Here is a 25,901-nt window from a genome sequence, read left to right on the forward strand (position 1 = left end):
AAGACCTGACATGAATTAATCTTAAGAATGGACTGTCCACTTGGAGAGGTACGTTAAAACGTAAGCTATAAAATGTGCAATAAAGATATATTTAAAAGAAAAAAGGAAAACATCAAGTCATTCTCAAAGCTGTTGCACAGGTAACCCATTAACCTTAGAAGAGGGGCTGTGAACTGTGCTTGGTAGAACCAAAGACCGATTTGAGGAATTATCAGCATCAGCTTTTAGAGATTGGTAGTAAACCAGTTTTACTCTTAGTTTAAGTGGTTTACAACCACTGCAATGGATATGACAAGTGCTTCTGGCAAAGGGTATATTTTTAAGGTTTTTTACTCAGTGTGGGTTCTCTCATGTCAAAAGGCATCCATTTTACAACTCAAGTGTTCCTGACATTCAGATCAGTGATAAGGATTTGGCACTGGACGTGTTCTTTCATTTTCATTGAAATTAATTTTATGAATAAAGCTTTGCTGGCATTCAGAACACTAATAAACACTTTTCCTTTATAACATGGATCTTTCAACAGAATCTTTACATGCCTTCATAACACTCATACATTATTTTAGCTAGTATTGGCTTTTACATGTGGATTGAGAATTGTTTTATAACTAAAGCTTCTCTGGAATTCAAAGCACCGAAGAGGTTCTTCCATTGTGTGTTCTCTCATGAACAGTAAGGTGACTTTTCACACTGAAGGTTTTCTGGCAATCAAGGCACTGATTAGGTTTTTCCCCAGTGTGAGTTCTCTGATGTACAATAAGACTGCTTTTATAACTGAACTTTTTTAGGCATTCAGAGCACTGATAAGGTTTTGCCCAGTATGGGTTTGTTCACGGTGAGTGAGACTAGCTCTTTCACTAAAGGTTTGTGACATTCAGAGCACTTTTATGGTTTCTCCCCAGTGTGAGTTCTCTCTTGGAAAATAAGACCAGTTTTCAGCCAATAGCTTTTCTGGCATTCAGAGCAGTGATATGGTTTTTCCCCAGTGTGGGTTCTCTCATGTTGAGTGAGAAGGTATTTACAACTAACGTTTTTGGGGCATTCAGAGCACTGATGGGATTTCTGCCCAGTATGGGTTAACTCATGCCGTGTGAGAACTCTTTTCCGACTGAAGGTTTTCTGGCATTCAGAGCATTTATGAGGTTTTTCTCCAGTGTGAGTTCTCTCGTGTCGACTGAGATGGGATTTTTGAGTGAACCTTTTGGGACATTCAGGGCACTGATAAGGTTTCTCTCCAGTGTGCATTCTCTCATGTTCAATAAGTCTGAATTTACATAGGAAACCTTTGTGGCATTCAGAGCACTTATGAGGTTTTTCTCCAGTGTGAGTTCTCACATGTCGAGTCAGATGGCCTTTGCGAGTGAAGCGTTTCAGGCATTCAGAGCAGTGATGAGGTTTTTCCCCAGTGTGAGTTTTCTCATGCTGACTGAGTCTGGATCGACAAGTAAAGCTCTTCTCACATTCAGAGCATGCATGAGACTTCTTTTTGGTGCTTATATCCCCAAGTTCGGGGTTCTCCTGTATACATTACATTATGAGAGAAGATACCTTTCTGAAGTTAATATCTCCAAGTTGGGATTTTTCTAGCAGAAACGCCATAAGACAATACTAAATCTTATTCAGCATGTGTTTAGCATCACCCACTCAAATGTGCTGCACTTGTTCAACTTAACACATGAAATCTTATTTAGCCAAAGATCACTTCTCTGTGGAGTTCACAGTGTATAACCTCTGTAGGCAACCTAATTCACCCTACAACCTTAATATCAGCAGACCCAGGTACTTATGGGGAAACCTGTCATGGGATTATTGCATGATTACATCCATGTGCATTCTCTAACCCTTTTATCATATTTATTTATGAGTTAATGAGGCACTGATTAGGGCTTTGGTTGGTGTTCAGTATTTCAAAGCTAGGTACATATTCACATAATGTATTGGCATGAACATTCAGAATACTATTGTGTATCAGTAGCAGCACATTGTTTCTTGTCACCCTTCTTACAGATGTCTTCTATGTCTGCATATAAGACTACAATGAGGATATTAAGGATTTTGCAGGTCTTGCCCGGTAACAAATACCTGAGTTCACTTCTAATGGGTGAGAATGGTAGTGGACATGTGGACCCGGACTACAAGCACAATGTGGTCATTGGTCACAGAGGTGCATTTTTTTTCCTTCATTCTCCTTCCCTTGGTCCCAGATATACCCACATCGCTAGTTTGTAACTAGTAGATATCTTAGTCCTAACCTGACTACCTGTCTTTAAAGCAGCTTTGTTTACAATGAATAAGTGACCAACAGATATTTATTTTTGATTTAAAGACAATTCACTGGATATGGTGCTCAAGTTCCATTTTGCTGAGGTCTGTTAAAAGTTCTTCAAGTCCCACTTGTTCTGTGTGTATTATCTTCTCTTGGACTGGATAGAACTTTAGACTGATGCTTGTCCTCGCTGGTTCAGACAGATGGTCTTCCTGCCCTGGGTTAGCATCTCTAGGGCATTCTTCATCTACCATTAGAGCAACAGGAAATCTATTTAGAAACACTGCTTTCACATTCTTTATTTTACTCTAATCCAAGTTTCTCACCACATCTTTTTCCTGGAAACTTTCCTCTTGTTGGAGCTCTGAAGCTACTTTACTTCTTTAGCATCGGTCCTTTAATAGTTTTCAATTATTTGCTTATTACTGATCACCATTTTGTCTTCTACGCCCACTCTTCAATCACCTGTGGATTTAAAACCAGAGATTGTTAAAGAATGCAAACTGGAACAAAGGAATAACATGTATTAGCTAATTCAGACATCCAGAGTCTGAGTTCATTTTGAGAGAGGGATGAGAGGGCTCTAGGCATTCTCGAGAAAGAAAGCTTGAGAACACTTGAACACTAGGTTGACGTCTAAAGATGGAAATTCTGATGAACAGTTTTGTGCACATCAGTAACCATCAGTAAGCTATTCAAGTGTCTGATCAAAACTTCCTCCCACTCACTGTACGGTATACCGCTTTGCAAACTCCCCAAACCAGGCAAGCAATATCTCAAAGAACAAGCATGGCCACCCTCATAAGAGTCTCCCCTTCCCAGCACCACAAACAATGCTACGTCTCCCGGGCAAGCATGTGTTAACAACTTAAAGTCGACAATAGACAAGATAAGACAAGAATTATGGAATATCATGGCCAACCTTAAGCTGGCAGTTGAAATAACTACGGCTCAGGAAACTAGGGGACCGCATAGATCTCCAACCACCACAGACATACAGTATCAAGCACACCTAGATGGATCTCTATGCCTTTGCGAAACACAACTATACGCCTCAACAGGACAACAAACCAGATGTTAGAGGTGGACATTGATGACCTTTCCCAATCTTACATAACATACCCTCACCACACAAAAACAACTTATAAAATACTCACTATAGCTATAAATACTTCTCTGGAGCAACAAATCATATTTTCTACTAAAAACCTCTCAAAATTAAGACCAATCACCTTCTTCCCAGGTAATCAAGACAGAAAAAGAGAGCCTAAAAAGACACTGAAAAGCTTACTGCACAACTGCAATCAGCAGCTTAATATGCCAAAGACATAGCCAACCCCATCCTGTCACATAATCTAGACCAGCGGTGTGGAAATTAATAAAAATATCTACTTTTCCAAGGGGCAGGTTGCTTCATTAATCGACTTGTCCTGTAACAAAATCCACTTGTCCCTTTAGTGCCATGAAGTGTAGAGACAAATTATGGCCGCAATCTCCTTATATAGGAGCTCTGATAGAGCCTCTCTGATTATGCCAGTGCTCTTACCATAGTAATGTTTGAATACTTTTTATAAGAACTTTATTCACAGCTGCATTATATTCAAGAGAACATTACAATAAAGCCATCAATGCAACAGCCGGGTTTTATATTTTCATCCCTGTGCATACTTCCTTATCTCTCAACAGTGGCAGTTAAAAATTACATCAAAATGTTACCCAAATCCTTGTCACATTGTTCCTCAGTACCATCCGGGCCGGCCGCGTTTTAAATAGTGTGGAGCTGTAATGAAAAACAGCAGGAACATAGCAAAATACCAACAAATATTAAACATTGGAGGTCATTTTTCTTTTTTTTTTGGTTGGTTGAACTGTAAACCTCTCGTAGTCGATTGTGAGAACCTAGATAGTTGATCTATGCCTATAGTTGTCCACCATACTTAGTATGTGGCTATGAGGAGCTTGTGGTGCAGCGCAAGGGTGTCTGATTTCCCAATCCTAGGATTTGTGGTCATATTGAGTGGGTGTGCTCTGCCGCTTATGAACCAACATGAAGGTTGTGGGGGGGGATGGAAGTGCCATCTGCGATTCTGTTAGCGCATTAGGTAGAACGCTGCGCGTTTGGAACCATTTGTAGTACGATGTGCGTGTCGCGGGGAGGGGTACAGCGACTGAGCCAGGGGTGGGGGTGGAGGTAGTCCACCTCCCGATCACTCAGAGCTGATGTAGTGCGTCGCTGCGCGTCCGAGTCATTGTGCCCATGCCCATGTGCAGCATCAGTATCAGTGTTGAAACCTACATCCAGTGGTGGAATGAAGGGCCGGAGGGAGGAGGTGTTGCAGCGCCCGACAGGGGGGGATCAGCAACATCTCTGAGGACAGAGGTTGGTGCACTGTGGCCAGCGCCTGTTAGATTGTCCGGCGTGGGTTCATCCCCAGGTAGGGTCTTGAGGAGATAGGCAGTGAGAGGGCCCCAGAGGTCTTTAGGGCGTGATTTATGGGGTAACAGATCGGCATAGTTATGTAGCTGTTCCTGCCAAGTAGACATGGTGGTCAACCAGAGTTTGAATTTAGGGGCTCTCCCTCTGCCCGATCTGCAGGCGATATGACGTTTCGCGATCAGAAATTCGAGCGCGAAGAATTTTCGGTGTTTCTTAAGCGCTGGAGAGGAGTGGCCCAGCAGAGCAATTTTGGGGCAGGGATCAATTGCCACTCCAACCATTTCAGACATGGCTTCGAAAATGTTTATCCAGTAGGAGGCCACAGCGGGGCAGGACCATGCCAGGTGGATGAAGTCCGCTCCCGGCTGTTTGCATCTTGGACAGCGGTCCACGTCACGCAGGCCAAATCGACGGAGTTTGGCAGGGGTGTAATACAGTTGATGCAAGAACTTAAAGTGGACCAGTCTAAGGCCGGGCATTACCCGTTACTGAATTCGTGTGTGCACAGCTTTCCTCCCATTGGTCGTCTGTGAGCGGGGCATCCAGGTCCTCATCCCAGTCGCGTCTCGCACTGAGATCCGGGGGAGTAGAGGCTGTATAAGCATTTTGGTATAACATGGAGACTACATGTTTCGCGGTATCAGTCTGGAGAAGAGAGTGCAAGGGGGCCACGACTTCCGGCTCATCTGGGAAATTGGGAGTGACAGATTTTATGTTTTGTCTCAGTCGTACGTATAGGAACGTGTCCATGACAGAGGGCGCGTGTTCCCCAAAAAATTGAGCTGCAGAGCGAAACTGCCCCTGTGTAAACAAATCGCCCCATGTATGAAGGCCCAGTTTGGTAAGTAGTTGGCGGCCTATCTCTTCACGGGCTATGCTCAATCTGGGGTCATGGGCTAGGATCATGCGCGGGGAGTATAAAAGGGCAACGTCCATTCGTGCAGCTAGTCTTCGCCAGGCTAGTACCGTGCAGTCTACAGTGGTGGGGTCCCGGACCGTGATATGTGCCTCAGAAAAAAGATATCCTGATGGCTTTTCCGGCCTCATGTAACCATCCTCTACGGCCAAATGGGCCATGAAGGGAGGAGGGTGAAGCCAGTAGGCAGCGAAATGACCCTGTGCGCAGTCATAATATAATCGAAAGTTGGGTACCTCGAAACCTTGGTGTTATGGCAACATGAGTGTCTTTAATTTCATCCTGGCTTGTTTCCCCCCCCCAAATCAGTCTAGACAACTGGGAGTCAAGCGCTTGGAAAAAATACGTGCCAGGACTGTATGGAATGGTAGTGAACAGGTATAGCAGTTTGGGGAGGATTACCATCTTTATCAGGGATATGCGTCCAGCCATGGACAGCGGGAGGTGGATCCATTTAGTGACGCTCTCCGTCAGTTTATCGAGGACAGTGCCATAGTTTTGCCCTATTTTGGGTGTCGCGGTCCCTAGTTATATCGATTCCCAAGTACTTTATCTTGTTCTTTTCCCATATTAGAGGGTAGTCAAGTGGGAACTGCAGAGTTTTATCTGTTAGGGGGAACAGGGCAGATTTCGACCAATTTATCTGTATCCCCGCTATGGCTCCAAATTTAGTTATTTCCCGCAAGAGGGGGTTCATATTTTCTTGCGGTTTGTAGATGTAAAGAGTCATGTCATCGGCGTATAGCGAAATGAGCAGTTGTCGCTCGGGGTAAATTAGCGAGCAGTGATTATGATGTTGCCTGAGCTTTGCTGCTAGGGGTTCGGTAGCTATGGCAAAGAGCACTGGGGATAGTGGGCATCCCTGGCGAGTGCCTCTTTGTATTTCAAAGGGGGCGGACCGAGAACCATTCAGTAGAATGGAGGCGCAGGGTTTAGTATATAAGAGCTTGATCCAGTCTAGGAAGCTAAAGGGAGTACCCATCCTCTCCATTAATGACAGTAGATAGTCCCATTCCAGGGAGTCGAACGCCGTGGTGGAGTCTAGGAAGACAGCTGCTGCCTCGCATCTAGGGTCAATGTCTTGAAGTACAGCTTGCAAGGTGCGGAGGTTGTGGGAGGTCGCACAGTTAGGGACAAATCCGGCCTGATCCGGAAGTATCAGTCGGTCCATAAGGAGGTTCAGGCGTGTCGCTAGGACCTTTGCTAGTATTTTGACGTCAGTGTTTAATAAAGAGAGTGGCCTGTAGGAATCGCACAATTCTGGTGGTTTGCCCGGCTTGAGTAGCGACGCTATCAGGGCTTCCCGCATACTGGCTGGTAAGGCGCCTTCCTCGAGTGCTGTATAGTATACCTGGTTAAGTATAGGGGCAAGCAAGTGTATGTAGGTTTTATAGAAGTCTATTGGAAGGCCATCCGACCCAGGCGATTTGCCAGATTTCATGGACATAATAGCATCTTTTATTTCATCCAGTTCTAATTCGAGATGTAAGAATTTTTGTTGTGTTGGTCCTAACCAGGCTATCGCAGTATCTTCCAGGTACGTGAGTAGGGCAAGGGGCGATTGTCTCTGGGAGGTGTAAAGTGATGTGTAATGGTCGGTAAGTACCCGGAGCTGTCCAGGTATGTCGTTCTGTGGTATCTTGTGTTCATCGAGCAGGGTAGTTACGTAGTTGTGGTGCCTGGGGGGTCGAACAGCCGAAGCCAGAGCTCTGCCCGGCCTGTAACCTTCACGAAATGTGCGTGCTGTGTAGGGTTCCCCCAGGAATTTACATTCTCTATCTGCAGCCTCTGTGTATTCGTTAACCTTCTCCCGTATCTGTGCTTGCCTTTCGCGTCCCTCCCGTCCCGAAGGAATATTACGCTCAAGTGTGCGTATTTCAGTTTCGAGCTTATGGAGATCGCTCCGAAGTGATTTAAGGACCCACCCCCCCTTTGGATATACACCATCCCCTCACGGCAAAGAAATCCTGTATGTCTAGCTCAAGTTCTGTCCTAAAGGCCGAGTCTGTGAGGTGCGCAGGGTTGAGGCGCCAGCTTAGGTAGGGAGATACGTCCAAAGGGGCGCGCAGGGTGAGAAGGACAGGAGAGTGGTCCGAGAGGGTGCGGGCCGGGTGCAGAGCCTTGACCACCCAAGGAGTGAGGCCTGCAGTCAGAAAAAAATAATCTATGCGTGCCCAGGTGGAGTGTACCGCCGAGAAGTGTGTACCTTGTCTTTGGATGGGGTGTGTTTGTCTCCAAGCATCAGTCCAGCGCTGGTCCTCCATGATGCCGAGAAGGGTGCGTTGGGTATTATTATTATTATTATTATGTTTCTTATATAGCGCCTGAATCGACCCCCGAAGGGGTATCTCCGCGCTTGCCTTGGGAACCCGTCCTGGCTTTTCCCTGCGAGATAGCCCCTACAGGGTATCCCCAAGGTGAAAGCCAGGCATCCCGCCGTGTAATGTACTGGCTGCGGGTGTGACCTATCCTCAGCAGGCTTCACAGCCGTATTGAAGTCTCCCCCTATTATGACGTGGGCTATACCTAGTGTTTGGATCTTGCCCCACATGGTAAGAAGTGTTGACGGGTCGTCAGTATTGGGACCATAATAGCAGGCAAAGAGTACCACATGAGAGTGTAGTTTCCCCCAGATCATACAGTATCTGCCTCCCAGGTCCGTGTCTGTGCCTGCTGGGGTAAAGCCCACCCCTTTCTTTACCAGGATTGTAACGCCTCTGGCGTAGTTTGAGTAGGATGAGAAGACTCTGTGCGATGCCCATCTGGACGCAAACTAGGGAGGGCAATTAGGCGCTAAGTGTGTTTCTTGCAGCATCGCTATAGACACCCCATGCCTGTCCAAATATCCCAGCACCTGACGTTTTTTCCTAGGATTATTTAGTCCGGGCACGTTCCACGACATCACCTGGAGTTGGAGCGATGGTTGCTCATCCGCTATCCCCCCCATCCCCACATTGAGTGAAAACAATGGCCAACTTTGCAGCATTCGACGTTAAACAGTAATCAAAGCACTTTCCGACTAGAGCATAGTTCAGTCCCCTCCCTCCCTCCCCCCCAGTTCTAGGTATCTGGGGAAATGAGTCCAGCATACTGGAAGCAGTTTATTTTCCTAACTTTCACGGCCTCCCCAACTGGCCGGTATACCATTAGACTATCAACCAAGACATTGAAGTACATCTCCGTTATAAATGGTGTATCTTGTGTTGTAGATTCGGAGCAAAGTGTCATCCCTCCCACACCGGCATCCCCAACTAGCCGGGCAGTCAATGACCCTCCCACCACCCTAAACCCAAATAGAACCAAAGTCAAAACAGTCAATACCGTTGCTCTTGCCCTAGAAGGGAAAGAGGCGGTTAGGGGCTCGCCCATTAGGGACGGAATCTAGGGGCGCCAGACCTGCCCTCCACACTTTCACCCACTTACAGCCAGGACAGAGCCTAGCCGACCTATGTGGGACGGAGGTGGGTGGCCAAGCACTCAACAGTGTCTCCAATCGATGAGAGAATACAACAGAATATGGTACCTCATCGGAGTCTTCATTGTCCAGATGTTATGGGAGCAGCGCACAATACCTTAGCGTTCAGAAAAGTCTTGATGCCAGCTAGTCTTGGTGGGACATCGGGGACTGCGACCTTGAGCGATTCCTCTCCCCTTCATCCCTCGATTGTTCCCGTCTGTGTTGTTTGAGAAAGTCCTCTACTTGTTGCTGGTTGTGAAAGAAATGTGGCGAACCGTGGTATGTTATTTTTAACTTGGCCGGGTGCAACATGGCATAGGTGATTTCCTGGGCTTGTAGTTTCTTCTTGACCACTGCGAATTTGCGCCTGGCGTCTTGGACAGAAGGGGTGAAATCTGGAAAGAAAGAGAGGGTTGTGTTTCCGTACTTCACTGTACCAGTTTCTCGCGCCCGCCGAAGCACTGCATCTCTATCCCTGTAGTTTAGGAAGCGGGCTATGATGGGACGGGGCTGGGCGCCAGGAGGAGGTCGTGCAGCTAGGGATCTGTGGGCCCTTTCAACAATGAGGTGTGAGGAGAAGGGTTCTTTCCCGAAAAGTTCCACGACTAAGGTTTCCATGAAGACCTCCATTTTGCCCGTGTTGGTGGACTCCGCAAGGCCTAGGACGCGGATGTTATTGCGGTGGGACCTCGCTTCTAAATCCTCATTTTTGTCAGCAATTATCTTAAGCAGCCTCTCCATTTGCGTGACTTGCTTAGTGGTAGATGTCGCCCCATCCTCTACCACCGAGATTCTGTCCTCGGTTTTCTTTATGCGGGTATCGTGATGTTCAAGTTTGGCCACAACGCTATCCATGCGAGTATTTATGGCGTCGATTTTGGTGTCTATCGTTGATAGGCTTGGCTTCATACTTAGCAGAATAGATTTTCGTCTTCATCCTGGGGGGTTGAGGCCCCAGGGCTGCCATTCGTCTCCGGCGTAGTTTTGGCAGTCTCTCGAGTTTCGAAGGGTATCTTGGACTGTTTAGCATCGTTGCGGCCCATGTCTCGCCTCGGGGTCCGAGACGACGCCGTGAAAGTGGTCGCCAGGACGGTGTCAAAGGCAGTGGAGGAGATAGCTGACACGGTTGTAGTCGAGCACCAGGGGTAGTTGCTGTCCTTTACTCCGAGTGCGAGGGTGATGTTTAGGCAGTGCCTTTAGCCTCCTGGCTGTGGAGCGCAATGGTCGGGGAGACCGGAGGGCGCAGAGTCTTGTGGTGCTATCGGTCTCGCCGGATGTCTCCTGGGCAAGACAGGGGGGTATCCCGTCGATATGCAATAGAGGTGGCGGGGGGTTCCAGTCTCTTCAGATGGACCTCGGATGCCCTTAATCTTGGGTCAGATGGCTGTAGCTACAAGGGCGTGGGCTTCTTGGCACGATTGGGTCAAGCCCGTCAGTGGGGGGGGTCACGCTGGTATGCCTCCGGCCTCAGAGTATCTCCCGGAGGCCTCTCCGTATCCCCGCGTTAGGGTTGGCTGATAGGGTGATGTCTGTAGGGGCAGCAATGACCTCCACAGGATCGGTGGGGGGCCGAAGAAGCTCCGATTATCGGGGAGGGGCTGGTGGTTGAGCGGGAAGGTAGGCCCTGCGAGATGGCGGCGTTGTTCAGTGCCCCCGGACAGTGTGAAACTCAGAAGCCGTAGGGGTTGCTTCAGAAGGATGTGTGCTGATGGCCGGAATCCTCGTGCGGCAGCCGCTGGAGGGTACCCTTCTTCCCCGGCTCCGTTAATGCACCATTTGCTGTTAGGCCGCAGTTACTTGGAGTGCTGTGATGCGCTGTCCTGCCCAAACGGCCTCAACCCTGCAGAATAAACTTAAGGCTACGCAGGAAAGATGGTGCCCCTTGAAGTCACTAGCTCATGGTGCCCCAGAGCTTCAGGGCGCTATGTCCGAGGGAGTTCCAGCCGCAGGGGGGAGGGGGCGGGGGGGCAAAGCAGCATGGTGGTCTCCGGTGTCCGGGTTAAATATTCGGCGGCTGTTGGCGAAATTCCCACTTCCAGGGCACCAATATGTGCCTTTAGTGAAAGCTTATCATCGAGACATTCTCTCTGAGAAGAAGAGTTATTTCGCGAGGAAAATTGAAGCTGCCTCTAATTCTTGTAAGGAGCTTGTGCGGGAGTTTACGACTCCACGTGCTGCGTCGACTCAGACTTCCCCCCTTGAGCCTTGGGTCAGTGCGATTGCTGACTTTTTTACTTCCAAGATCCGACTGATCCAGGACTCCTTCCCGGTGCAGGAGCCTGAGGTGCACTGCCTGGCAGAGAATGTCTCAGCCATCCTGTCTAGTGCAGGTCCGGCTCTGGCAGTCTTTCCTCCTCTCTCTATGGCCTCTTCGTTGGATTTGATGGCTTGTCTAAAATCAGGTTCTCCTCGGGATGCCTGCCCCGCCAAGTTTATGGCGAAAATGGCAGCAGCCATTAATCCTTATGTGAACCCCCTGCTGAATTGTTCTCTTGTACAGGGTGTGGTTCCTCGGTCCTGGAAGCAGGCGATGATCATTCCCCTGCTCAAAAAGCCCGGATTGGACACGGAGGTGCTGGCGAATTACAGGCCTATTTCGCTTTTGCCCGCTTTCGCTAAGATTATTGAAAAACATGTGCATAAGGTGCTCGCCGATTATCTGGAGTCCCATGATCTACTGCACCCCACTCAATCTGGATTCTGCACCAATCTTAGCACCGAAACAGCACTCCTGGAAGTTTCGGAGGCGATTAAGGATGTGCTGGATTCAGGTGGCAGGGCGATGCTGGTGATGTTAGATCTGTCGGCGGCCTTCGACACCGTCCCCCACGAGGGTCTCCTCGCAAGGCTTTTTGAGATCGGTCTTAGGGGGACGGTGTTCAACTGGTTTCGTTCGTTTCTGGCGGGCCGTCGACAAACGATCTGGGCCTCTGCTTGCTCCGCCGAGATGTCGCCACTTGGTGTCGGAGTCCCTCAGGGCTCAGTATTGAGCCCGACTCTATTCAACATCTTCATGACCCCTCTGGCGGCTCTGGCGGAGTCTTTCGGGGCTCAGATCGTTTCCTACGCTGATGACACCCAGCTCCTCTTCACCTGTGAGAGGGGTGCGGACTTCGACGGAGAGAGGATCCGGGGCTGCCTTGAGGCTGTTTTTCAGTGGTTCCAACATAACAGCCTCAAGTGCAACTCGGATAAATCCGAGGTCCTCTTCTTTGGGTGCAGTTCAGATCCGGACTGGAAGGTGTGGTGACCAGAGAACATGTTTCCACCAGCAAGTTCGTCCCAGGTGGCTAAAAACCTAGGGATTAAGATTGACAACGGCCTAACACTGCGCTCACAGATAATCTGCCTTACCGGCACTTGTTTTGGCCTGCTCCGGATGTTGCGTAAGTTTCTCCCTTTACTATCGGAGGAGCACAGGAAGATCACAGTGCAGGCGATAATTGGCTCGAGAATTGATTATTCAAACATTCTTTATCTCGGCCTGCCAGAATATCTGCTTCAACGGCTACAGGTGGTCCAGAACTCGGCAGCACGGGCAATTTTTGGACTATCTCGCCGTGCCTCCTGCAGGCACTGCACTGGCTTCCTGTCCGGAAGCGGATAATTTTTAAGACCTTGACTCTGGCGCATAAAGCTCTGCATGCCACCGGAGCGAAATACCTTAAAAAAAGGCTGGCTTTTTACCATCCAGCCAGACCCTTGAGGTCAGGATCCTTGTTCCTCGCCGCAGCTCCTCGTGTTAAGAGGGCACGCATTGGAGGCCGTTCCTTTAGATTGCTGGCTCCCCAGCTATGGAATACGTTGCCAGTGGCCTTGCGCAGTACTTCTAACTTGCTGGCCTTTAGGAAGGGGCTTAAAACTTGGCTTTTTACTTCTTAGCTGTTTCCTGTTTTTTTTTTTTCTTTTCTGGATTCTCTGTTTTTATCTGTTCTTTTCTTGTTATGTTATGAGATAGGTGTGCAAACCAAAGCGCCGGGACACTCTTTTGAGTAGCCGCGCGCTATACAAAACCAAGTATAACATAACATAACATAACATAACACGTTTCTAGGCCGCAAAGCCTCGGGGGTCTCGTGATGCTCTGCCGGTCTGGTGAGTGTCAGCAGGTTCGCAGCCCCGGCGGTCGGGCAGTGTGGGCTCCCAGGCAGCTGTAAGTGGCAGGGGGTCATGCTGCAATTATGGAATGCCGCCTGTCGGCCCTGTTGAATTGATCAGAGTGTCCGGCAGTGGGGTGGGCCGCTTGCGGCGGTTACAGGCCTTCCGGAGTGTGCCCTTGGGTTGGGCCTTCGGCACGGGAGGAGAGGGTTTGTGCAGGGGCAGCGCTCACCTCAAACCGTCTGTAAAGGATCGGCCACACCGGATGACTGCAGGAAGGCCACCTATCGGCCCTGCTTAAGTGTTCAGGGTGTCCGGCAGAGGGTGGGCCGCATGCGGCAGTTACCGGCCTTCCGGAGGGTGCCCTTGGGTCGGGTCTTCGGCACGGGAGGAGAGGGTTTGTGCAGGGGCAGCGCTCACCTCAGTAGCCAGTGGGGAGGTTAGTGAAGGATCGGCCACACCGGATGACTGCAGGCCCAAATCAGCGATGTTCGTCTCTCGCGGCCATCACGCAGGCCTCAAAGCAGCGGCCTTTCCTGGCGGGCGTCCCCGGCGTTCAGCAGGTCGCGGTCAGCTCTCCCCTCCCGTTGGCGGTTAGACGGCAATTTGTAAAGTTCCCCACGGGCAAAACTGGACGAATTTGGTGTTGCTCCGATGGACCCAGTGGTGCTGGTTTTGAGTCCGTTCGGTCATTCAGGATACTGCAGGATTTTAATGAGTGCACGGCCTGGCGGGAGCTTCACTCCAGTGCGTCCATCTTGGTTTGGCGCCACCTAGCGCCCCTGTAATGTTTGAATACTTGCAATGCCCTTATGTTGCCACGCTTCTGCAGATTTGGAATTTGGAATTTGGATTGGTATTTGTTAAGCGCAAGCGGTCGCTCCGGAAGGAGCATCATGGCGCTGTAGGACCTGATTCCAGTCAAGGGGAGGAGTGGGGGAAGCTAGATGGCGGCTTTAGACCAATCGTCAGGAAGCGTGAAGATCCAGGTTTTGAGCAGCTTCCGGAAAGGTTTCTCAGATGTTTGAAGCCTGAGATGCCTTGGCATATTATTCCAGGCTTTTATGGCTAAGTTGCTTAAGGTTTTGCCGCCTTTGGATTTAAGGTTGATTTTAGACAAGGTCATGAGGTTGTCTTGTGAAGATCTTAGAGGTCGGCACGGAGTGTAATGGGGGAAACGTTTGGTTAAATAGGAAGGGCCAGTTTTGTTGAAGGCTCGAAAAGCTACAATGAGAATTTTAAAAAGGATTCTCTTGTGTAGGGGGAGCCAGTGAAGTGCCCTAAGGGCTGCGGAGATGGAGGATTTACGTGGGAGTTTCAGGACAAGCCGGGCGGCAGTGTGCAAGACACTTTGCAGTTTGGCGAGGGTCGATTTTTTGGTCCCTGCCATGAGTCCGTTGCAGTAGTCAACTCGGGACAGGATGAGGGTTTTTCTCGCTTCGAGCGGGAGGAAGTCAAAGAATTTCCTTAATGATTTTATTATGCCAAAGCATTTACCTGCCGTGTTTGAGGCGTGGAGGTCGAAGGATAGCTCGGAGTCGAAAAGGACACCAAGGTTCCTAGCTGATGAGACAGTTTGGGGAGGGGCGGCAGAGTTGTCCGGCCACCACAGGGCAGGGCAGAAGGATGCATCCTTTCCGATGGGGAGAATCTCGGTTTTGTTCGAGTTGCAGCGAAGGTGATTGGTGTCCATCCACTGGAAGACTGCTGTAAGGCAGTGTTTCAGGTTGAGCTCGGCCGTGTTGGTATTATCTTCAAGGGGGATGATCAGCTGCGTATCGTCGGCATAAGAAGTGACAGTTATGCCGAACGATTCTATGAGGGTAAGGAGAGGGATAAGATAAATATTGAAGAGGAGGGGACTCAGGATTGAACCCTGGGGGACGCCGCAGAACACCTTTTTCTCCTTGGATTGATAGGGGCCAAGTGAGACGGTCTGGCACCTGTCACTAAGGAAAGAACTGATCCAAGATAGGGCAGTGTTGGAAATGCCGATATCTGAGAGTCTCTTGATCAGGATAGAATGAGAAATAGTGTCGAAAGCTGCCGTGAGGTCGAGAAGGATCAGGATAGCCTTCTTCCTCTGATCTTGAAGGGTTTTAATTGTGTCGGTCAGCTCGATCAGGGCCGTCTCAGTGGAATGTTTCGGCCGGAACCCGGATTGTTGGGGGTGAAGTGAATTATTTGAGTCCAGAAAGGTTTTAAGCTCCTTGTGGACCAGTTGTTCTGTTATTTTACCTAGTGCAGGTAGGAGGGTGATCGGACGAAGGTTGGTCAGGTCGGTGGGGGGTTTGTTCGCCTTTTTCAAGAGCGGCTTGACCACCCCTTGTTTCCAAGAGCATGGTACTAAGCCGGTTGAGAGGGATTGATTGATTATGGTGTTGATGGAGGGGTTAATTTCGTCGATGATAAGGTGGAGAATCCTAGGTGGACAGGGGTCAGAGGGGGAGCCAGATTTGCAAGCAAGGATTGCGTCCTTGGTCTGGGACAAGGTAACCGGAGTAAAGCTTTTGAGACTATTAGTGGGCGGGTTGGAATGGTCAGGGTCCCATGGTAAGGGAACTGGGGATGGGGAAGGGAAATTATTGTGGATGAGAGTGATTTTGTCATCAAAGTAGTCCGAGATTTTATCACAGAATTCTTGGGATGGGGGGATTTCCGGTTGAAGAGCTTTGGGTTTGGTAAAGGATTTAACTATAGAGAAAAGCGTTTTTTGCCTTTGGCTAGCGTTATTAATAGCATTAACGTAGTAGATTTTTTTTGCTATTTTGATAGCTGCAAGATAGGTTTTCCTTTGTAGGATGTAGTTCCTGCGGTCACAGTTGTCGTAGGTACTACGCCATTTCCTCTCAGCTTTTCTGCAAAGGAGATGGGCGGCGGTAAGGTCCGGTGTGTACCAAGGGGCCATGAGTTTAACTGATTTCGTGGCCTTGTCCCGTTTGTTGGGGGGGCAGCGAGTCGAGAATTCGTGAGTGAGCCAGTTGTTGAGGCCTATAGCGTCTCTATCTATATCGCCAGAGGGAGGAGGGGCATTAGATGGGGAAAAGGGGTGGAGAGTGAGGTTTTTCTGGACAGTATTCCAGTTGATGGAACGGGCGGACTGGCGAAAACGTTTATTGCCAGTGGGGATGACGCCATTAGAGATATGAAAGGGGATTAGACAATGGTCGGTCCAGATTAGCGGAATAGGGGATAGGGAGAAGAGGGACGGGAGGTTAGAACAGATACCGTCCAAGGTGTGACCTAGGGAATGTGTGGGAAGCTTGACGCTTTGTTGAAGGTTAAAAACGTCCAGCGACTGTAGAAAATTTCTGGAGTGCGGGTCTGCTATGGATTCAAGATGTATATTAAAGTCTCCAAGGAGGGTGAAGTGTGGGTAGTGAAGGAGGAAACTACCAAGAGCGTCGTCTAGCGAGTCTAGGAATTTCGTGGCATTTCCAGGTGGACGATAGATGAGGCCACCGGTAAAGGAGAGCGTTTTGCTAAGGTTTATGCAGAAACCTAAACCTTCTGCGTCGGTGAGGGGATCGAGGCTGAAGGTGTGGCAGTTAAAGGTGTTCCTAACGATAACTGCAATCCCACCTCCTCTACCCTTCTGTCTATCTTGTCTATGAAAGGCGAAACCCGGAGGGAGGGCAGTGGCAATGTCAGGGTTGCTGTCATCAGTGAGCCAGGTTTCGGTGATCATTAGGCAGTCCAGGTCGTGATCAATGATGAGATCATGGATGTCCTGGCTGTGTTTACACATTGACCTGGCATTTATTAAGGCCCCTGTAAAGAAAGGTCGTGAGGAATTGGGGGGGGTTGACCGTTCTGCTTCTAGGTTGAGGGTCCAGTGGCAATTCATGCAGGTGGAGGAGACTAGTATTGTAGCTAAGTCGAATTTGCAGGGGCAGTCGGGCTTACCTCGGAGTCGGTAGAGGTCGCTAGAGGTGTACCTCAGGATTGTAGGAGTTTGGGCAAGGGGTCTGGCGCCTGGCGCGGTCTTAGCGCGGACGGGCGCAGACGGGCTTGCCTTAGGCGCGCCTTCGGCGCGCAAACGGCGCTCCCGCTGCGCTCGTCCGCTGCGCTTCCTATGCTGGCACATTTCTAGGGAGAGTGGGCGTGGCCTCTAGTGGGCGTGATCGGCGAGCGCGCCAGGTGCAATGGCGGCCGCTTTTGAAATGTTAGCGCGACAGCGTCAACAGCGCTGTAGAGTACAAATGAATGCTTTTTTGAACGTGCCTGGTAGTTTTAAAAGCGGTGCTTACAAATAGTAAAGTGACACTAAACAGTTAAAAAGTTGTTGCAGACAGGGTCTGAATCTAGATCTACCTACTGGGGCTGAAGGTAGTGGTAAGCAATAGTTCTAGGGTTAGAATGCCCTTTTGAGTCTGTGCAAACCTACTAACTAGTATATTTTTAGGGTTTTCAATAACTCTTTTCTGATCTTTTCCCATACTGAGAAATGTTGGAACTTTACTCCTTACAATGGCAGACGTAACCCTTCTTCCATAGTTGGGGAAAAAAGTGGTTGGAGGGAAAGTAAACTTGCAAACACTCAGATGTTCGCTTGAGCAAAGATACACATGCATATTTGCTCATGCCAAAATGGAGTTCAAATATTTTCATGGGGTACTATTTTTTTGTCCTAATTCTTAGGATCTCAGGAAAGCTGTATAGCTGCACTTAATGCAAGGACATAGACTTCCTTTAATAATTGAGCCCCTAATTTGGTCTGGTGTTGACCATGATGTTTTGTGTAATGTTGCCTCTCTCTCTGTATCGGCTGGCTTCACTGTCAGTGACAGCATTCTGCTTTCATAAGGAGCATATCGGCACACAGTAGTTTTGCTCAATGCCAGTAACTACTGTGGCAGTGTATGCTATTTGAGACCAAAAACAATTGTTGCTTTTGCCAAAGTTTGTTATAATGGTGCGGGACAGACAGCTACCAGACCAATAAGGTTTTACAAAAACCATGCCAAAACAATTCGCACATTGACAAAACTAAAAAACTGACCAGGAATTTCAGACCTACTGGCTTTGCCGATGCTTGTTTATTTTTGTTTCCCATAATCTTACTGAAACTGGTTACACTGATTTCCCATAATGAATAGTTTTGGGAAATACTAGCATGCATTAACACGTTACTAAACGATGCTGCAGCTGCAAATAAACGGTACCTGAAATGTTACAGTTATATAGCTAAATGATTTTTTTTCTGCTTTCATTTTTTTATGAAGATTTTATTTTGAAAGCAAATGTAGGACTTGGCCTTTTTGGCTAAAGTTCCATAAACGTTTTGCTTTCCCCCTACACCGTTTTCCTGACATAGAGTTGCCAATTTAGATGCTTTGGGTACTTTGCCACTGCTGATCAGTGTCAAAGTACAAGTGTTCCCTTTGTAAAGTGTAATGGTAATTGACTGGCCATGATTGGAATGTTTGCCTTACTAGTAAAGTCCATAGTGATGTGCACTGTGTGTCAGGGCTAGTAATGCAGAGGTGTGTGGAGAAGGGAACTCAGGCGGCAGTGTAGGGCCTGTGCGCAATTTGCTAAGTTAGCATGTTGTACTGATAAGTGCAACCACTTGTTAGGCCTCATTTTCCCTTTTGTGTACACAGTGGGCACCCCTGTGGTAGGTCCTGGGTAACCCCTGGAAAGAGTGCAGTGTAAGTAAAAGGCAGGACATATACTGAGATGTGTGCTATGTCCTGACAGGGACAAACACTCCATTTCATTTTTCACTGGTGAAAGGCCAACCTGCCCATTGAACTGCATGGGGAAGGCTGGGTATTGTGTTTGTTAGCCTAGTTTCCCATAGGTTTAAAATGGAGAGGTGAAGTTCAGTATGTACGAACTCACAGTGTCATAACACATCTTTCTATGCAAGTGGTTTTGTCACTGTGTGTTCAGAAGCCACTCTTTTAGAAAGTGGCTGAGTTTTGTGCTTTAAACATTTCTGTGTGTCTCTGCTGAATGTGGATTGACTGTCTGGATCTGAGAGGTGAGAGGAGCTGGTAGAGGTCTTGACCCAGGGAGGGGTTGTGATGGCACCAGCTGCCCTGCATCTGGGGAGTCGGTGGAAGAGAAGTACGGGAATTGAAAAGGCCTGGGTTGCTGCTATAAAACAATTGACCCATCTCCTGCTGAGTGATTAAGGATCCAGACCTCAGTATCAAAGGGAGAAAGGTGATATTGGGAGGGAGACACCCAGAACTGATTTAGGCAGGAGTCAGGGACCACTGAGCACACCAAACTTCAAAGACATTTAGGGGTATAACTATGAGAGCTCAAACCCCCGAACGGCGGAATTGAAATGGATTGAGACTGAAAAGGCTTGGACCCATTTTGTGGTCAAAAGGAACCTCTGCTAAGGAAGGAACAACTGAAGAGACTGCTGGGAAGGACCAACCCCTGCTTTGTGATCAGGGGCTGGTCTGCAGTTTGCTGTTTTAACCAATGAAGAGGCTGTTGGGACTGTGCTTTGTGCACTGGGTCCCCCTGCTTGAAGAAGACTGTGCTTTGTGCTGGGTCTTGTTACCCCAAGGGCCCAAGGTGAGCTGGCTCCCTCTTTGTAAACACAGGAATATAAAAGTTTCCGGAAAAGTTTCAAGCAACGCGGTGGGTGCGCGTTGTGGCAGCTTGAGACCCTCAGATGGTGTGCTCTGTGATCTTGGACACACGGAGAAGCAAGAATCGAACGCGCTTGGTGCGTGTCGTGGTGCACTACAGGTGTTGGAAAAGAGCGCCTGGTTAGAGTGTGCATCGGAGAAGTGAGACTCAGACGCGCAGGGTGCGTGTCGTGGTGCACCGCAGGCACTGATGAGAGTGCCTGGTCAGTGTGTGCATCGGGGGTGAAGGGAGTCTCGGACGCGCAGGGTGAGTGTCGTGGTGCACAAGAGGCGTTGGTGAGGAGTGCCTGGGCAACATTTGCACTGGAAGTGGAGTGAGTCTCAGACATGCAGGGTGCGTGTCGGGGTGCACCAGAGGCGCTGGTGAAGAGCGCCTGGTCATCTAGTACACCGGAGGCGAAGTGAGGCTTGGACATCGTGAGCGTGTCTTGGTGCAGCCAAAGGCGTTTGTGAAGAGTGCCTGGATATCGGGGCACCGGAGTTGGAGTAAGTCTTAGTGAAGCAGTGTGCGTGCTTTGGTGCAACCTGGGACTGTGGAGGTGATCGGCTGACATTGTGTGCACAGGAAGAAAGTTAGACTCTGCAGCACGGTTGTTAGACCTGGCACCTTGGCGTGAGTCTCCCTTCCACTTTTTGCTGATGTGCCTCCGATGTTTTGCTGGTTTTCCGATACTCAGGGCACTGCGCCACGGCTGATCCGTGCCGCAGTGCAAGTGCTCCCTACTGTAAATTGTACATGCGATTGGTCTCCATGATTGTTTCTTTGGATTTACTGTTAGTCCCTAGTAAAGTGCACGAGAGAGTGCCGGGGCTTGTAGATGCCAATACTGCTGGTGGGCCTGCAGCGCTGGTTGCGCCACCCACCGAAGCAGCCGTAAAGATGTGTCTGGGAACTGCGACCGCAGAACCCGCGTGCGGTCTCGTACTGTCACGCTAGCTGGGCAAGTGTCCCCACTTGCCAGCACCGACCCTTCCCTTGACTACATGTTAGTCACCCCTATGGTAGGCCTGCGGGCAGGGTGCGTTGTAGGTGTAAGGTAGGACAAGCCCTGATGTGCGTGGCATGTCCTAGTAGTGACTTACAACCAAGACCGTATTTCACTATTGAAGGCTACCTGCTCCATTAGGCCAGACTGAGCTGCTGGAATTATTACACCCTATAATCCCCGCAGGCTCAAGGAGCATGGTAGCGAGTCATGTTTAGTATGCCTGAACTCAGGATGATAAAATATTTCTTGTAGTCAAGTTTATTTTAGTATCCTGGGTTTGCAAATGCTACTTTTAGAAAGTTAGCATTTGCTTGCTTAGCCATTTCAGCCCGCCTCTGCTGGTATGTGTATCTGACTGTCTGGGATGTGTGAGTGACAGGGCTGGAGGGATGACAGGTGGTGAATGCGCAGATTACACCTTAGTGGGAGGTAGGAGTGCCTCTTGACTCGAACTGTAGCTGTGCTCGACCACCACAATGCTGGCTCCACCCTCCTGGGGAGCGGCGGATGACTCTGCCGACGCCTGGCCCAGGAAGGGCGCAGCCCCCATCAACAAGGTACTCTGGCCACCCCTGTCCGGACAATGCTGGCTCCACCTCCTGTGGGGCGTCTGATGCGCCTGCCCCTCCCACTGAAAGCAGAAGCCGGAGTACACCCACTGGGGTACTCAAAGACTGAGAGTGGCTATGCAAAGGCCCCCCTGGCCTGCGAGAACAAAAGAATTGGCCTATAAAAGAAGGAGCCCTGCTCCTTGAAAATTAGATCCGGTTTGGGCCACAGAAGGACTCTGCCCTACGAGAAGGACCGTGAGAGACAAGGAAGGGTGCTGACTCTTGCCTGTGTCTGGTGCCTTGCTGCTGAAGGAGAGGAAGAAGAAAAGACTACGAAAAGACTTTTGCTTTACTTTGTGCCAAACTCTGCTAAAGAGATCTCCAAGGGCTTGCAACCGAACTTGCCCCCTGACCAGCGTCCCAGGACCAGTGGACGCTACCCCCTTGGAAGAAAGCGACTGCGGGTGCTGACCATCGCCGCAGCACCGACGGAGGAATCTCCTCCAAGGCAACGACATCCACCTGACCACCGTGACCGGGGCCCAAAGCACAAGCGAGAGCAAAGTAAGGACCAGCCGCCGCTGGCCCGAACACCGTGACCGCAGCTGCACCGGGAGCCCGAGAGCACAGCGAAGGAGGACCCGTCCGGTCCGAGCTCTCGAGGTGACTGCATAACGAGCAGCCACTCACCTGCAAAGACGGACAGTTGCCCTGGGAGAATCCGCAAGGTCGGTAGCCTGCCCGACAGCCCAGCTGTGACCCCACAGCTGCCCCGGCACTTGGCTGGGTACGTCCTGCACTTGGGGACCGTACTGCCACTTGCCACCGCCGCATAGCCGCCGCCTCCAGGGTCGGAGCGAACGACAAGGAGAGGACCCTGCCGCCACAGAACACTGCTGCCCCGGATGACCAGTGACCTGCTCGGCTGAAGAGCCGCAACGATCAGCGACCCCGGGAAGGCAACACGACGTGGGACAGATCCCCTGGAAGCCGCCGGCTCCACAAGAACTTTGGTTAACACCGGCCTACGGGCCTCAAGAGAACTGCATAAGAACTGTGGTAACCTGAACTGAGTAAACTTGCAACCGTTATCATAAAGTACGTTGACTGTATTCACAAGCCTGCTTAAAATCTATATAAAGATATATATTTTTACAGAATACAGTCTGGTCTCGTTGTGTGGTGGGTTGGTTGTAAAGGTGTACTATTGCAAGTGTTTAACCCTATGTGCCCCAAAGATTAGCCTACGACTGCTTAAGCCACACTACCTAGAGGGTAAGCAGAGGTTTTCTGGAAGGTAACCCTCAGCCCTGACGAGGAAGAGAGAGTCCCTGCTTGTCGCTAGTGTTGCACTGCGCCAACTAGAGCCTCCCCCTTCCTACATTGGACGCAGCGGTGAGGATTTCGAATTTACACTTGCGATATCTATACCTGAGCTTCTGACCACTACACAAGGATTACGGCCCACTTACTTAGCCACAGACTTTGCTTTTTGAATTTTGCCGAAAGAAGATTCCGAGTGCAGGAACCATGCCGGGCACAAAGAGCCTGGATGGAGCGGAGTCCACGACCTCCGAGGTGTTGGAGGTGGAGTGGGACCCCACCAAAGTGGATAAATATTCCAGGGACGAACTGAAGTTCTTTTGCAAGAAACTCAAGGTCCCGCACGCTGGCTGCAAAAATAAGACCCAGCTCTCCAAGACCCTGAAAGCCTGGATAGAGTCCCGGAAAACCCCGGAGGAGCAAGATGTCCTCGCCGAGCAGAATGCGACGGAGGAGCAGAATGCACTTGGGGATCTGATCGACCTCGAGAGGCAAGACAGCGAGCCCAGCTTTGGTAAAGGCCTGTCGCCAGAGGAGCTGGCGGACAGGAAGGAAACAAGGAATCACGAAAGGAAGTTGGCAGAATTGAAAATCCAGCTGGAGCTTGAAACGAAAAGAATGGCGCTGGAAGAGCAGAAGCACCAGATGGATTATGAAGTAAAAATGAGGGAGATAAGTCTCAAGGAGAGGGACTTGGATCGTCCTCCCTCTGGTGGCAGCGCAACGCCAGTGCAGGTAGAGTCAAGAGTGCACATCCCGAAGGACGTAGTCAAGGAGTTCTTTAAGGGGGATGACATAGGACAGTGGTTTAGGGCATACGAGGTAGCCATGTCCTCCCACCGGGTCCCTGACAAGGATTGGGGAGCGGGGTTGTGGGGAAGGTTCCTTAGCGAAGGGAGAGATACCTTGCTAGATTTGCCCGTAGAAAATCAGAGATCCTATGCCCACATGAAAGAAGCTTTACTGAACAGGTACGGGCTTACCCCTGAAATGTATAGACAGAAGTTTAGGGGATGTACTAAGCGGCCTGGGAATACGTATGTGGAGTATGTGACTTACTTTTGCAGAGCACTGGATGGTTGGGTGAAAGGTAACAAAGTTAATGATTTTCAAGGTCTCTTTGATTTAATTGCATGGGAGCACTTGTCTGATCACTGTTTTCCGGAGTTACGCCAACACCTGATCGATAGCAAGCTGTCCAACCCGAGGAAGCTTGCTGAGGAGGCGGACCGCTGGCTCAGCACCAGGGTCCACAAGGGTCCCGTGGGAGACTCCGCCAAGAGTGGGCAGGGTCCCCAGCAGAAGAATGGGGGGGACAAAGGGGGAAAACAGAAAGGGTTCCAAAAAGGCCCCCAAAGTAGTTCCCAAGGGAGCCCGCAGCAGGGTTCTCAGCCTCCCCCACCTCCGAAGCAGAATGGGGCCCCGACAGGTAAACCTGTTCCAAAGGGGCCCTTCAATTGTTTCAAATGTGGCGAGCCTGGGCACATATCCAGTGACCCCAAGTGTCGCCTGTTTGGAAAACCCGCACCCACTGGTGCTCCGCCCCGACAAGTGACTAGCGTTCACCTGGGAGAAGAAATGATGGTCCCGGGGGGTGGAGATCCCGTTCACATGACCCTAGTCTCGCTAGGAGACAGTGAGATGATCCCTACGAACTTCCTGCCCTCTAACACTAAGAAATATGGGCAGGTGGTGATCATCAATGGTAAGGAAGCTGAGGCTCTTAGAGACACAGGAGCCAGTGTGACTGCAGTGAGGCAGCACCTGGTGTCTCAAGAGCAGGTTGTACCCCATGCCTACTGTAGGGTTATCAATGCTGATAATTCAGAGAGTCAGTGTCCGATGGCTCAAGTTCCCTTCGAGTGGGGGGGGGGTCTCTGGTACTCTGCAGGTCTGTGTAAGAAAAACCATGCCTGTTGACTGTTTGCTAGGGAATGACTTGGAGCACTCCCCTTGGGAAAAGGTGGAGAAGACGACTCACCTGCGGATGGTGGGTCTGCCTGACTGGGCGTGCGTGACCACCCGGTCAATGGCAGCCAGTAGGGGTGATCGAGAGGTCCTGGGGCCTGAAGGAGAGGCCCAGGAACCGGCCTTAGGGAGAAGGCGCAGGGGGCGCGGGAAACCGGCTCCTGAAGTTCCCACGGTCCAGGAGGAAGCAGACCTTGAGGGGGATGCCCTGGAGCCTACAGGGGAACAGATCGCCGAACTGGGGGACCTGCCTGAGCTGACCCATTGGAAGCAAGAAGGAGGACCCTCCAGGCAGGAATTCTGCAAGGAGCAGAAAGAATGCCCTTCTCTCGTGGGGATGCGGCAGCAGGCTGCAGACCAGGCCAATGGTGTTCAGGCCAAAACACATTACGTGTACTGGGAGAACGACCTCCTGTATTCGGAGCCTAAGGCTGCTGAACCTGGGTCAGCCCGTGTGCTGGTGGTACCCCAGAAGTTCAGAGCCTTCCTACTGGGTCTGGCTCATGATGTGCCTTTAGCAGGACATTTGGGGATGGACAAGACCTATGACAGGCTTGTCACCCACTTTTACTGGCCCCAAATGCATAAGAGTTCAGATGCGTATTGCAGAACCTGTCCGACTTGCCAGGCAAGTGGGAAGACGGGAGGGAAGAACAAGGCTCCCCTCCAACCCTTCCCTGTGGTCGGTACGCCATTCCAGCGAGTGGGTATTGACATCGTTGGTCCTCTGGACCCCAAGACAGCCATGGGCAACAGGTTCATCCTGGTCTTGGTGGACCATGCCACCCGGTACCCTGAAGCCATCCCTCTGAGGACCGTGACGGCTCCCGTGGTGGGGCGTGCACTGATGGGAATTTTCTCTCGAGTAGGATTCCCTCTAGAGGTGGTGAGCGACAGGGGGACCAATTTCATATCGAAGTATATGAAGTCCCTTTGGCAGGAGTGTGGCGTAACGTATAAGTTCACCACACCCTACCATCCCCAAGGTAACGGGTTGGTTGAAAGATTCAACTGAACCCTAAAAGGCATGATCATGGGCCTGGAAGTTCCGATGAGGCGTAAGTGGGACGTCCTCTTACCATGCCTGCTCTTTGCCTATCGCGAGATGCCACAGAAATCCCTAGGGTTCAGCCCCTTTGAACTGCTGTACGGTCACCCCGTGAGAGGACCACTGAGTTTGGTAAAGGAAGGCTGGGAGCAATCTCCCAGGAAACCTCCCCAGAATGTATATAGCTACATGCTGGCCTTCAGAAACCAGACCAGACGCTTCAGACAACTT

The 25,901-nt window shown here is 50.1% G+C and overlaps 1 pseudogene; it reads right to left on the reverse strand.

The window, feature by feature from the left end:
• Nucleotides 1–557: 557 nt before the first annotated feature.
• Nucleotides 558–25,901, reverse strand: part of LOC147737157 (uncharacterized) — a 68,136-nt pseudogene continuing 42,792 nt past the window's right edge.

Source organism: Lissotriton vulgaris, chromosome 1_1 (genome assembly GCF_964263255.1).
Source record: "Lissotriton vulgaris chromosome 1_1, aLisVul1.2, whole genome shotgun sequence".
Lineage (NCBI taxonomy): Eukaryota > Metazoa > Chordata > Amphibia > Caudata > Salamandridae > Lissotriton > Lissotriton vulgaris.